This window comes from Xenopus laevis, chromosome 4L (genome assembly GCF_017654675.1).
Source record: "Xenopus laevis strain J_2021 chromosome 4L, Xenopus_laevis_v10.1, whole genome shotgun sequence".
NCBI classification, from domain to species: Eukaryota; Metazoa; Chordata; class Amphibia; order Anura; family Pipidae; genus Xenopus; species Xenopus laevis.
The window spans coordinates 84,815,455-84,829,356 of record NC_054377.1 but is presented as its reverse complement, the minus strand read 5'-3'; the positions used below and the strand labels follow the sequence as shown (position 1 = coordinate 84,829,356).

At 42.3% G+C, this 13,902-nt stretch overlaps 1 protein-coding gene across 2 annotated transcripts in view; it reads right to left on the bottom strand.

Annotated features, from left to right (window-relative positions):
• Nucleotides 1-11,452, bottom strand: part of artn.L (artemin L homeolog) — a 41,641-nt gene extending 30,189 nt beyond the window's left edge. The window contains exon 1 of one of the 2 annotated variants that reach the window (XM_018258308.2): nt 11,029-11,452. The gene's annotated coding sequence lies outside the window, so the exon portion shown is untranslated. The remainder of the gene's footprint in view (nt 1-11,028) is intronic. The other variant, XM_018258309.2, reaches the window with a different exon arrangement.
• Between the last annotated feature and the right edge of the window lie 2,450 nt (nt 11,453-13,902).

Sequence of the window (13,902 nt, the reverse complement as noted above, 5' to 3'; positions counted from 1 at the left end):
TGTTCTAAAAATGAGATTTAAACTACTGAGGACTGGGTGTACAAATGTCTGTCTTCTGTATTGTTCCTGATAATGAAAATATCATAGACCAGGGATGCCCAAAAGGAAGATTGGGATCTACCAGTAGACCTTTAGCTGGTGATCAGTAGATCTCAAGACACTGTCAACAAACAGCTTGTCTAAATCACCCTCCTATTTCATTCTTTTCATTCAGATATTTATTATGTTAAAGGGGAACTCAGGCTTCCAAACCAAAATTTGATAAAGAGGCCCACATAACACAGAAACCCCTAAAATACCCATCATAGTTACCTGGTTCTTCAAAAAGTATGAATAAATGCCATTTTCTATGTTGAAATCCAGCTGTTTAAAGTGGTGGTTCACCTTTAAGGTAACTTTTATTATGTTATTAGCCGTTATAGAACAGCCAATTCTAAGCAACTTTTTGATTGGTTTTCATTATTTATTTTTTATAGTTTTATAGTTATTTGCCTTTTTCTTCTGACTCTTTGCAGATTTCAAATGGACGTCGCTGACTCTCTTCTAAAAAACCAAATGCTCTGTAAGGCTACAAATTTATTGTTATTGTTAGTTTGTATTACTGGTCCTTATATTCAGGCCTCTCCTATTCATATTCCAGTCTCTTATTCAAACCAATGCATGGTTGCTAGGGTAATTTGGACCCTAGTTATCACAAATAACAAAAAATTAAAACCAATTGCAAATTGTCTCAGAATATCACTTTCTACATCATACTAAAAGTTATTTCAAAGGTGAACAACCCCTTTAACAGTTCTTCTCTTTCTGGATCATTTGAAATCCTGGCAGGGAAGGAGGGACTAAAACACTGATGTTACAAATTGTAACAACTACTCCACAGTTTACAGACAGCATGCAGGAACTACATAACCCACAATGCATTGCACTGTGATGTTCCTTTGCTTATTGAAATCATGTGTGCAGGGAATTGTGGGGGCACTAGGACCGGGGCGGATTAGGAGTGGCCGGTAAGGAAATCCAGCCCTGTTTGGATGTATATCATAACAGGACAACATTTCTAAAAGTAGACATCGCATTAGTATGGGCACTCCTGTCATAGAAGATTTTATATTCTGGCCATATGTGCAGATTTTTCCATGCAGGTCTTTCACTATTTGAACAAACTTCGCATCTGTATCACATATCTGTATGTGTCTGACCTCTTAGCATTGCTAATCTACTGATGTATTTGCACACCACTTTGATTGTCCAAAATGATTAACTAGATCAATGATCATCTTATTCAGGTCATCATGAAGGCCACACATACCCAAGGTGCACCTCAGTCACTTTATAAAAGAGCTATTTTTTCTTTTTATGAAATATATTTCTACAAAGGGATATAGTAAAATAGACATCCTTAATAAGTGGGTCCCCTAGGTGTTAGTGCCCCCTACTGTAATACAAGGATGTCCTTTCAGCAGAGTGTTTCCTTGGGATATATGGTAGCCCCACTGTAGATGCTGTATGGCAGCATTGATAACTGGGATAGGGTTAGGGCAGAGACACACGTGGAGATTCGGGGAGATTTTGTTGCCCGCCTCATGAGGAAACTTTGGGCTACTTTGGAAAATGAAGCTCTCCGAGTGTGATGCCACCGGCGATTTAGATCCTAGCCCGCGGTGGGGCAGTTTGGGGAGATGAGTTGCCTGAACAGGGCCACCGTTAGAAATCACGGGGCCCCGTACAACAACATTTTTGGCTCCCAAGCCCCACCTCAGGTCACACCCACTCCACATCACAGTTAAAAGACCACACAGACATCAGGGCTAAATAAGGTAACCCCCCCACACACACACACAAGTTATAAAAAGCTATTGGGGACCAGGGCCCCCCTATATGTTAAAAAAAATATTGGCGCCAGGGTCCCCCATAACAGTTTTTTAAAAAGCATTGGTGCCAAGGCCCCCCATACAAGTTAAAAAAAATTGGGGCCCCAAAAAATATTTTTAAAAAAAACATTGGCGCCGGCCCCCCTTACAAGTTAAAAAAAATTGGAGCCCTAAAGAATATTTTTTTTTAAAAAAACATAGGCGCCATGCCCCCATCCTGCAAGTTAAAAAAAAATTGGGGCCCCAAAGAATATTTTTTAGAAAAACATTGGCACCAGGGCCCCCCCTACAAGTTAAAAAAAATTGGGGCCCCAAAGAATAATTTTTTAAAAAAACATTGGTGGCAGGGGCCTATAGAGTATTAAAATAATACATTGGTGGCCAGCGGATTAAAAGGAACTCGTGGCTTTAGAACTTCAACTTCGCCTCCTTTCGTGACTTTGGGTCTTTTCACCACTTCAGGATTTAAATTTCGGCTCTTCCTGTGACTACGGTCTTTTAGGTGCTTCAGGGCTTCAATTTTGGCTGTTTTCGTGGCTTTGGATCTTTTCGCTGCTTCGGGACTTCGGCTTTGGCTGTTTTCGTGGCTTTGGGTCTTTTCACTGCTTCGGGACTTCAGCTGTTCGGCTTTTTTGGCACTTCTGCGTTTCGGCTGTTCAGGACTTCGGAAGAAGGTGGCACGGCTTCGCTGCTGTCAAGTCGGGCCCGGCTCCCTTCAGGCCCGGGCCAGGTACACTTGTACCCCCTGTGCCCCCCTGATAGTGGCCCCTGCGTCTGAAGAAGAAGCAGTTTGCTCTTACAGACAGTGTTTTGGATCTCCCTAATATAGAAGACAGGATGGAATCATATAAACAGGAAGCCACAATGAAGAATAAGCCTGGTGTGGGGAACCCATCTAATAAAGATTAGTCAGTCATAATGATAGGTGTCCTAGGGTGAGATCAAGCAAAAGAACACCGGCTCTGAAGTAAGAGACTATGGGGCATATTTATCTTAAAGGGATACTGTCATGGGAAAAAAATTTTTTTTCAAAGTAAATCAGTTAATAGTACTGCTCCAGCAGAATTCTGCACTGAAATCCATTTCTCAAAAGAGCAAACAGATTTTTTTGTATTCAATTTTGAAATCTGACATAGGGCTAGACAATTTGTCAATTTCCCAGCTGCCCCTGGTCATGTGACTTGTTCCTGCACTTTAGGAGAGAAATGCTTTCTGGCAGGCTGCTGTTTTTCCTTCTCAATGTAACTGAATGTGTCTCAGTGAGACATGGGTTTTTACTATTAAGTGCTGTTCTTAGATCTACCAGGCAGCTGTTATCTTGTGTTAGGGAGCTGTTATCTGGTTACCTTCCCATTGTTCTTTTGTTTGGCTGCTGGAGGCGAAAAGGAGGGGTGATATCACTCCAACTTGCAGTACAGCAGTAAAGAGTGATTGAAGTTTATCAGAGCACAAGTCACATGACTTGGGGCAGCTGGGAAATTGACAAAATGTCTAGCCCCATGTCAGATTTCAAAATTGAATATAACAAAATCTGTTTGCTCTTTTGAGAAATGGATTTCAGTGCAGAATTCTGCTGGAGCAGCACTATTAACTGATTCATTTTGAAAAAAAATTTTTTCCCCATGACAGTATCCCTTTAAGCTGGCCACAGACACAAAGATCCGATCGTATGAATCAATGTACGATCGGACTTTCCCATCTCCCGACCTGCCACTAACCAATCAGATCAAAGTCTTACCATTAAGATCAAATTAAGTAGTAAAAGAACAGATCAGCCGATGTTCTCCCCCTGACAGCAATCGTACGAAAGTTATGTCCGACCAAAGCTAGTGACAGTCTCCCACTGAAAATCGTACGATCGGCAATACATGCAGAGATATTACCCGCAGCCGACAGAAATCTTTTAACCTGTCCGATTGACCAAACGACCGATCTCCGCCGGACGAAAAATGCCAGGACTCTCCACACACGGTCCGAGAATCGTACGAATCCTCGATTCGTACGATCGGATCTTTGCGTCTATGGCCAGCTTTAGAGTGAAGTTAGAGATCACCCAGCCCGCTAGAGTGAAATTCCGCAACTCTTCATTTTTATGGGAGTTTTAAAGGCGTATTTATCAATGGGTGAAAGTTCACCATTTGATTTTAAAAATACCATAGAAATGAATGAAGAGAGGTGGTATTTCCAGGCCCAGATTTGCGGCAAGGCCGCATAGGCCCGGGCCTAGGGCGGCAAAAAATAGGGGCGGCATGCCGCCCAGCCGCATTATGGGGACGTTCGCGTCCCCATTCAACTACATCAGCTGCGCCGGCGTTTTTTCGCCGGCACGCTGGGAAGGCGGGCGCTAGGACCGCGCGGCCGCCTGGTCGGACCGCGCGGCCTAGGGGCGGCCGGAGAGGAAATCCGGCGCTGGGTATTTCACTCTAACGGACTGTGGTGCTCTTTTAACTTCACTCTTTGATAAATTTACCCCATTGTCTATATCCATTGACATGTCTAAAAGATCAAGCAGATACAGTGGTGTGAGAATGGAGGAGCAGACCATGTGAATGTGGGGGCCCGTTCGGAACTAGTAAGGATCAGCAATACTGTCGCCATCTGATGTATACATATGTAAGGCATTGCAGGGGACCCAAAAATGTGGTTAGGGGCCTACGGTAGCTGATTTATGACTTTTGTCAGATACCATGAAGGCCAGACACGTTCTGGCTACTTTTATATTACCCACAAAACAACAGATGCCTGAAGTGGAAAACATTATAAGCAATGTACCTCACAGAACTGGTTCCTTGTTTTAATAAGCCAGAAGAACGCTAAACCTTTAAGTGAATGCAAGAAACCATGTAAAAACCATGAAAATATCAGCACTGCCAGGCATGTGATTTACTTTTGTAGGATATATGCATCTCTTAACTCCAGCGATGTATGAAAGTTAAGTCAACAAAGGAGGAATATTTATATCACTGTATATATGCAAAAGAGATTAGTGCTCCAATAAAGTTATTTATACATTGTATTAGACAGTTGCCAACATAAATTTTATTTTAATTATTTTCCGGGTGCTGTTATGTTCTTTTTTTATTTACATTGATTGCCTACAAATAAAACAGAGAATGTGTCTTAACCCTTTAAGTGCCACAGAACATAGAATTTACATTCTGTGGATAAAAGTACCTAAGTGCCACAGCTTTAAAGCTGCTTGCTCAAAAGCCCCTAGGCAATGAAAGGAGAGAAAAGTGACCACTGGGGTGCAATCGCCCAGGGGCCCCATAGGCGCAGCAGACACATTTGCCTGGCACTGCCTCAAGGTCTCTGCTCCCCCCAGTGACGCCCCCCAACCTGGATCTCAGCTCCTACCTCCAGGGCCTCCACTCCTTCTGCTTGCCTGAAGATGGATCTGCTGCCTGCACATCCCAGGTTATTATAAAACACAAAATACACAATCACACACTTTTTACACTTACACTCACATTTTTGGGGGATTGGGAAAGAAAGACATATTTACCCATTTTGGATTTGCCAGAATGTGTCTCCCTACTGTTATGGGGGCCTATGGCTCGTAATACACATACCGGGTGCTTATATTGCAACAGCCAAATTGTCAGCAGTAAAAATTCATAAGCGCTGTTTTCATTTGGGGGGTCTCTGTACACCACATAGTTTAGTAAATCTATGCATATTGGGTATCAATGTGTTCAGTAGACCCCTGGCGTTCATATTTAGTATGTTTGGAAGCTACTTATTTATTAACTAATTATTAGTTTCCATTTTAGTTAGTGAAGCCTAAAATATTCTCTTTTCTCTCTAGGTTTCTTTCTTTGTAATGATAAACTGTCAACCCTGTTAGCCACCCAGTGTAACAAAATAAATAACTGGATGACAAGGCGCAGATTCCCAAGCAAGTGACGGTTCATTTCCCGTGCATGGGTATTCAGAATAATATGAACTTTAGTACACTTATCACAGTCTGCTTTAATATTAAGAAATATTCAAAATTTGTAAATAGTTGGACATTTTAAAAAACTGTAGTTGTGTTCATTGTTTTTCGGTAGTGATAATTTATAATTCATTACGGGAGAGATTAGATTATCTGTGCAAGCATCTTCAGTGTGGGAATACAGGTGACTTTCCCAGCTCAGATAGTGCCAGTGAACTCTGAGTAGTTACAAGCCGCTCCATTTAAATGTCTGTGTCTTGGAAGATTCTCAGCTTGCTGTGCATTCCTACAAGTGGAGCAGCCGTGACAACTGCAGTGGGACAAGGTGGAAATAGAAATAATGCATCTTATACCGTATGTGGGTCAACTGTACCAGTCTGGAGTTACAACAGCCCTATATTAATAGCCCCACAGGGTGCTCTGATAATGGCCACCCTACCTACCTGATGTCCCTGCTATTACTTGACGGAAACTGGGCCCAGCCGCAAATGCATTAAAGGGATGGTTCACTTTTGGTAACCTTTAGTATGTTATAATCAAGTATCCAATCTCTAGCAACTTTGGAATTGATATTTATTTTCTAGTTTTTGGAATATTTGCCTCTTCCCAGCTTTCAAACGGAGGTCAACTCCGACAGCCAAAAAACATTTGCTCTGTGAGATTACAATTTTATTGTCACTGTTAATTTTCTTACTGATCTACATCTTCAGACCCTTTCCTATTCATATTTCAGTCTCTCATTCAAGCCACTGCCTGGTTACCAAGGAAATTAAGTCCCTAGTTACCAGTTAGCTGCTGAAATGCCAAACTGGAGAGCTGCTGAGTAGAGCTGGGCCAGACTGGCCAAGTGTCCTAGGCAACCTGGCCGGTTGCAGCATCAATGAGGTGCATGCGCAAATCGATGCACACACAGTCGTGCATAGAGGAGAGAGGGAACCGGACTAGGGGTAGAAGGCAGCGAAGGTACGTGCCTGGCGCACCCCGCAGCTTAGGCAGCCTGCTCTGCCTACCCCTCGTTTCTGAACCTGCTGCTGAGCAAAAGCTAAATAAGTGATAAGGCATCAGAAGTTCCAAGGCAAGCTACATATCTTCTCTGTCAAAGGGTTTCTGTAATCTGGTGAGATGAATCAGCATATCATTCTAATGTAAAAAAACACCATTCTGACATTAGCTCTAGGCAAAAGAATTGCTCCTAAATCAGCTATGTTCGTGCAAATATTCATATGTTGTGTAGCTGATCAGGCATTGTTTGGAACCCGTACCCGACCAATACCCACAACCTGCAATCCGCAACCCGGACTCGCATTCTTATCCGATTGGAACCGCAATTACCTTATGCGCAACCCGGACCCGCGACCCGCTGACCATCAAAAATTAGGAAGTGCTGTCGTAAATCGGAAGTGATGTAATCATAAGTAGGCGTGATTAGAAAAAAGGAGTAAAAACCGCTATTGAGAAGATCTGCGGCCCGACCTGCGACCTGCGTCTATACCCACACCCAGAACTCCTACCTGTAACCTGCAGGGTACTGCAGGTTCTTGCAGGTAACCCACAGGTACCCGACCCGCTGCAGGACTCTAGATCAAACTATTAGTAAATCCTTATTACAGGGCTGCTGTAAAATACACAAAAATCATAATGCAAACGCAAATGTTTATTATATGAAAAGTACCACCAGGAGCTTAACTACCATACATGAAAGCTCTACAAAAACAAGAAAATCTTTGAAGCCAGGGTCCTCACTGCAACTTTGTATGTTCATGCCATCACAAGTCACACATCTTAGGTAGTGTGCAGCAGAAACATAGACCAGAACATGTAAAATAAAATATATAATAATTACAACATGCATTTTCAGATACATGCCTTCACTTCCAAGCCATTGTGGTACTTTGCTGTATGTTTGCCTAGCTTTTCTAGGGTGGCGTACGAATAGAAAAGATTCGCCTGTTTTGGGAACTATACTGCTTTTCCAATACCATAGCCGCAGCAGGTGATCACAAAGACTCTTTTGCAGCTGCTGACAATACAGTGAAAGTTGTTTAAGATTTAGAATACAATTATCAAACAAAAATGGAGGAAAAATATTTGCAGTAATCCTGAATCATTTACCGTCTTCCATTCAGCAGTTTAAGCCTATCTACAGGGAGAGCAGGCACATTATTGTACTGTGTCAGGCCTGTAAGTAACTAGCGATGTCTCTCCTTGTCGCTGCACCCATACCTTGTATCCCTGTGTCTCTGCTTGGGCTCTTGAACAAAGAGAATACTTCCCACAAATGGGGACTCCTGCAACCTGCAGCACTCCAGCTGTGGATAACCTGTACTTAGGGTTTCCACCTTTTCTGGAAAAAAAATACCGGCCTTCTAATATATTTTATCTTTTTCCCTATTTATAACATTGGTATTAGCCATCATTTTACCGGCCAGGCCGGGTGGCAACCCTACCTGTACTGCACAAGCTGTACACAAACTGCACCATTTGTAATTCTACTCCAGTTCAAGCAGTAAATGTAACAAAATAGGTCACCTATTGTGGCTTTTGCCATTTTTCTGTGCTTTATTCATATATGGCTTGTGACATAAAATTAGTGGCATAATTTTAGATTATGAAAAATCCCATACCTTTAAAGGCTCTTAGGCGTGCATATAAAAATGCAGCATGTTGCATTAAAAAAATGTAACAAAACTGCTACAATATAGCTATGGATGCTGGAGGACAAAACCTGGCAGAATAAAATGTGTGCAATTAACTAATTTTTGAAGGTTCACTCAAGCCTGCGTCTCAAACACGTGTCAAAAAAGCCTGTGTGCAATAGCACATATAAAATCATTTGTTTCACATATGCATATTCTAATTTCTATAATGCTAGATGTGTATGCAGCTCTTTACATTAAAACAACACATTAACACAACAGATGAATTAATAAATATAATTCTCAAAACTGCTTAGTTCAAGAGACAAGACAAAGGGGCAAATTCACTAACCGGCGAAAATTCAACAGCGCTGGCTTCGCACACATCGCAAAACTTTGCCAGGCGTAAATTCGCCTGGACAACGCTAATTCACAAAGATCCGAAGTTGCACACAGGGTACCGAACGCTGGCGAAATTACGCCAGCGAAATTATGCTCAGCAATTCGAAGTTACGCTAGCGTTGGCTAATTAGCATATGGCATGAGGTTAAAGTACAATGGCAGTATATGCTGCAGCAAATACATTACACTACACAAGGCCAGGGAACCATAATAAAATTATATAAAGTTGTTATAATGCCCTACACATGTGCCCACAGTATAGTTTAGGTGCCATATGTTAGCAAATATAGGGGGAAAGGAGGGTACCCCCAAAAAAATTTACGATCTTTTTCAGTCATTCACCCTTTAAATAGGAAAATACGCCATCGTCTTTTGGGACTTAGAAAAATGTTCACCTTTTTTTTGAGGAACTCCTATCTACTCTATTGTACTTCACCTGGTCTGAGGTGGTGAAGGCAAGTCTGGCGATAGAGGTAACGGTCAGTAAAATCAAAAACATAGTGAATTTTCGTAGTAAATTCGCCTGGCGTTAGAGTGCGAAGTTGCGCTAGAGTCTATCTCCTTGTTGAAATTACGCCAGCTACCATTAGTAAATCAGTGAAGTGCCGAAATGACGTCACGGTTAGCCACTTAGCCCTTTAGTAAGTTTCCCCCAAAGGAAGCCCCTGCCCCGTAGAACGTATAATATAACTAACAAATAGTAATATGATGCACTAGACAGGACCCCATTACATTGCTAAATGCTGCACAGCGGTTCTGTTACCCCCCTATAGGAAGTGAGCAGCTGTAGAGAAACTGAAAAAATCCAGGGCCACTTCTGATGTCTGTGTGCTGCATGTAACTTGCTCTAGTCTAAACTGTTATCTTGTTCCTGGCTTCCCAAACACGCCATGCTTCTACCCGCTGCATTTTAACTGTGCATCCTTTATATCAAGGATAACTACACAAATACTACTTTGAAGTTTACTTCATAACCCCTAAAATGACATGCACAGAAATATCAAACACTTGGCACTGTCCCTTCAACAGAAAGGCATTTGACAACCATGTAAAAGTGCTGCACTTAACCCTTGTTATACACACAGTACTTGCTACCCAGAGAAGAACACAGGCAAGTTATTTAGAAAAGCTGCTGCCTGGGCTGAGCAGTAAAATCCTAATCCCGGCTAGGGATTTACAGTACAGCACAGCGTATAACACTATAGTACATTAAATTACAATACACTACAGTGCATTACACTACAGTGCATTACACTACAATACACTACAGTACAACACACTAAAGTACAATACAGTATATCACACTATAGTACAACACACTAAAGTACAATACAGTACATCACACTATAGTACAACACACTAAAGTACAATACAGTATATTACACTATAGTACAACACACTAAAGTACAATACAGTATATTACACTATAGTACAACACACTAAAGTTCAATACACTACAGTACATTACACTATAGTACATTACACTACAATACACTACAGTTTAACACACTTAAGTACAATACACTACAGTACATTACACTACAATACACTACAGTACAACACACTAAAGTACAATACACTACAGTACATTACACTATAGTACATTACACTACAATACACTGCAGTATAACACACTAAAGTACAATACAGTACATTACACTACAATACACTACAGTATAACACACTAAAGTACAATACAGTACATTACACTATAGTACAGTACATTATACTGCAATATGTCACACTACAGTGCAATAGATTACAAGAGAGGACAGTACATTACTCTACAGTACAGTAGAATACAGTAGAGTACAGTGGAATACAGTAGAGTACAGTGGAATACAGTAGAGTAGAATACAGAAAACAGTAGAGTACAGTGGAATAGAGTAGAGTACAGTAGAGTACAGTAGTTGCAGTACATGACACACAGAGCTGACACTGATCACTAGTTAAGGGATCGCACGTGTCAGAAACAGCAGTAACACACGCACAACGATCTATCGCAACGAGGAAAAATGTAGAGATAAAAACGAGCGAGCAGTTTGTGTCACAGTCCCGTGCAATCCTCTGCAGTATAAGAAGTAGAACATGGCCCGTGCTTGTACTGTGTGTGAGTGTGACAGCGGAACTCTTGGACTGTCTGTACATGAAGAAAAAAAGAAACGTCAAACTGCGACTGTACCTTAGTGTGCGCCAAATGTGCGCTATTGAGCTTGCGGAACGTCCTCTCGGCTTTGCCTGTCTCTTTCCACTCCACCTGACTAGAGGCTGCCCGGGAGCTGCCACATACGGGACTTTACAGAGGCGCTTACCTTGTTTGCCTGCCTTCTCTCTCAAGCAGGCTCCTGCTTCTCTGATCCACCCCATGGCATGCTCTGGGCTACAAAGCTTCCTGCCGATCCTATTCTAAGGATTGTTCCCACCTCCCCGGGGATCCCCTCCCTGCTACCCTCTCACATACTGTAGCCTCACAGCATCCCCTACCTCTCAACTGCTTTAGCTCTCCCTCTCAGCGCTGCCGGGGACATTCCCTCCTCTGCTGTCACATTCCCACACGAGTGAGGAGCACACAATATAGTCTTGCCTCCATTAGTCTTGCCTCCTTCTTCGCCCTCCCTACACGTGTATAGCTTGGCCCTGTGGCGCCTGACCTGCAGCCATTTCTGCACTTCCTCATAGTAATCCCATTGATTATGTAAAAGCTCATCATCCATTGCCTCACAGCCCATTATTCACCGGGAAATACAACTCGGGCTTGGACTTTTTGTCAAGCAGTCTGTAAACTCAACAGGGAAATTGATTTGTCAATGAAAACATCCATTTAGTCCTAGATACTGTGTTGGAATATATTTACACATTTTCATTAGGCAATTTTACACAGATTAAACAGCCACATTAGTGTCATTGTGAATTAATTAAATACTAATAGATATGAGAATTAATAATTATAATAATATTATAATACTTTCTATGGTCCAACATTCTGCATCTTTGTACAGAGATTATACATCATCATTCCCATCAGTCCTTGCACCAGCTGAGTTTACAATCTAAGGTCCCTATTGCCAAAATATTGTTTTATCCAAAGGCACTTCCTTAAAAAAAGTGCTAAAGAAAAAAATGTTTTTAAGTGTTAGGAAACAGGCTCCTATATGTTGCTAAGGGTTTTCAGCTGTGTCACTCCTGGTAGTATATAGTTCCTGGGAACAGGCCCAGATTTGTGGCAAGGTCACATAGGCCCAGGCCTAGGGCGGCAAAAAATTAGGGGCGGCATGCCTCCCAGGCCCAGCCTCATTATGGGGACCATTCAATATCGCTGTTTGCCGGCTGTCACGCACAGGCGCGCATGCTCTCGTGGCATGCTGGGGGAGTGTGGGCAGGCGCTAGGACCACGCGGCCTAGGTGGCCTATGGTGCAGCAACAGCTTAAGGGCTGAAACACACAGTGCGCCTTCTTCAGATCCGACGCGATGAGAGGAAGCAGATGCAACGAGACAGATGTGCCGAATATAATGTAAGTAATAGGAATGTTGGACCTACAAACAGGGCTGTATGTAGGTCTGATGCTGCCCTAGACATCTGACCTAAACACACCCCTATGTTGTGCGCGCTGACGTCACACGTCACGCTCAGTGGAAGTCACGTCAGCGTGCCGTGCAGGTGACGTTACTTCCGCAGTCTTCCTCGGACCCCCTACTTTCCTATGGAAATCCGTGGCAGAGGGTGGGGAGGGTTTTTAAACCCCCCAAAACCGTGCCGCTCTAGGCACAGGCACTCATGGGCCTTTATATAAATATGGCCCTGCCTACAAGCTGCATGCATCCGACACGTCTGTCAGATGAAGACGCAACCTGCGGCGCTCACATCCGACAGTCGTGTCGGATGCACGCAGCTTGTAGGTCCGACATTCCTATTACTTACATTATATTCGGCGCATCCGTTTTGTCGCATCTGCTTTCTCTCATCACGTCAGGTCAGGCTGGGCAGCCTGCCCCCCATCCCAGTCTTCCGCGCATGTGCTTTAGCAGCGCATTAGTGACGCTCGCGTGCGCATTAGCATCAGCGTCATTCACATGCATGTGTGTCAGTGGCAGAAGTGCCTGAAGCACTCACAGGCGGAAGTCTAGTGCCATGTCCGGTCTAGGGGTAGGCAGTAGAGGTATCTGCCCAGCAACCCCCAATCTTTGCGCAATCTTTGACCTGGGGTTTTCCATATAAGGGATCTCAACTTAATTTGTATCTTCATACTAAAAAAATATTTAACCATTAATTAAACAGGCTTGTATTGCCTCCAATAAGTATTTATTATATCTTAGTTGGTATAACTCACATGGTAATGTTTTATTATTACAGATAAAAAGGTAATAATCTTTAAAAAGTTTAATCATTTGTATAAAATGGAGTCTAGAAGAGAAGGTTGTCTGGTAATTCAGAGCTTTCAACAGATTCCAAACCTGTATATGCTTTATTACCATTTATTATTATTAACATGTATTTAGCGCCAACATATTGCACACTTTGTTTTGCCTCAACTGATCAAATAACAGTGGTAGAAACAAACAATGTGGGGGTTATTTATAAATTCATACAGCACATATTTATTTTATATATGGTTGATTTGTGTGTATTTTCCCCTAAATGCTCACTGCTGCTGTACCCCGTTTTGGCAGTTGCAGTTAGGTGCAAATTGCTCACAAGTGAAATGGGTGATTGCAATGGGTGAGTGTGACCACTATGTGTGGTTGTCTGCAAATATAGCATTAAAGTAATTTTAGGAATATAAATTCGCAATTTGCAAAAACTGTCCATCAAATATTTTTTCCTGTCACCAAAGTTGTGGCATAAATAAATATTAACACTTTCTGATGATGCCACATTTGGCACAATTGCTAATAAATATTGGCAATTATGTTTTCACATTACATACACCAATCTTGCCCAGCTTTATAAATATAAACAAGCAGGGGGCACATATATTCACTTTCCAAAGCATTCTGCACTCAGCAAAATTTATAAATGCTCTCCTGTGTCTCCTGTGGGGGTGGTTGATATTCATA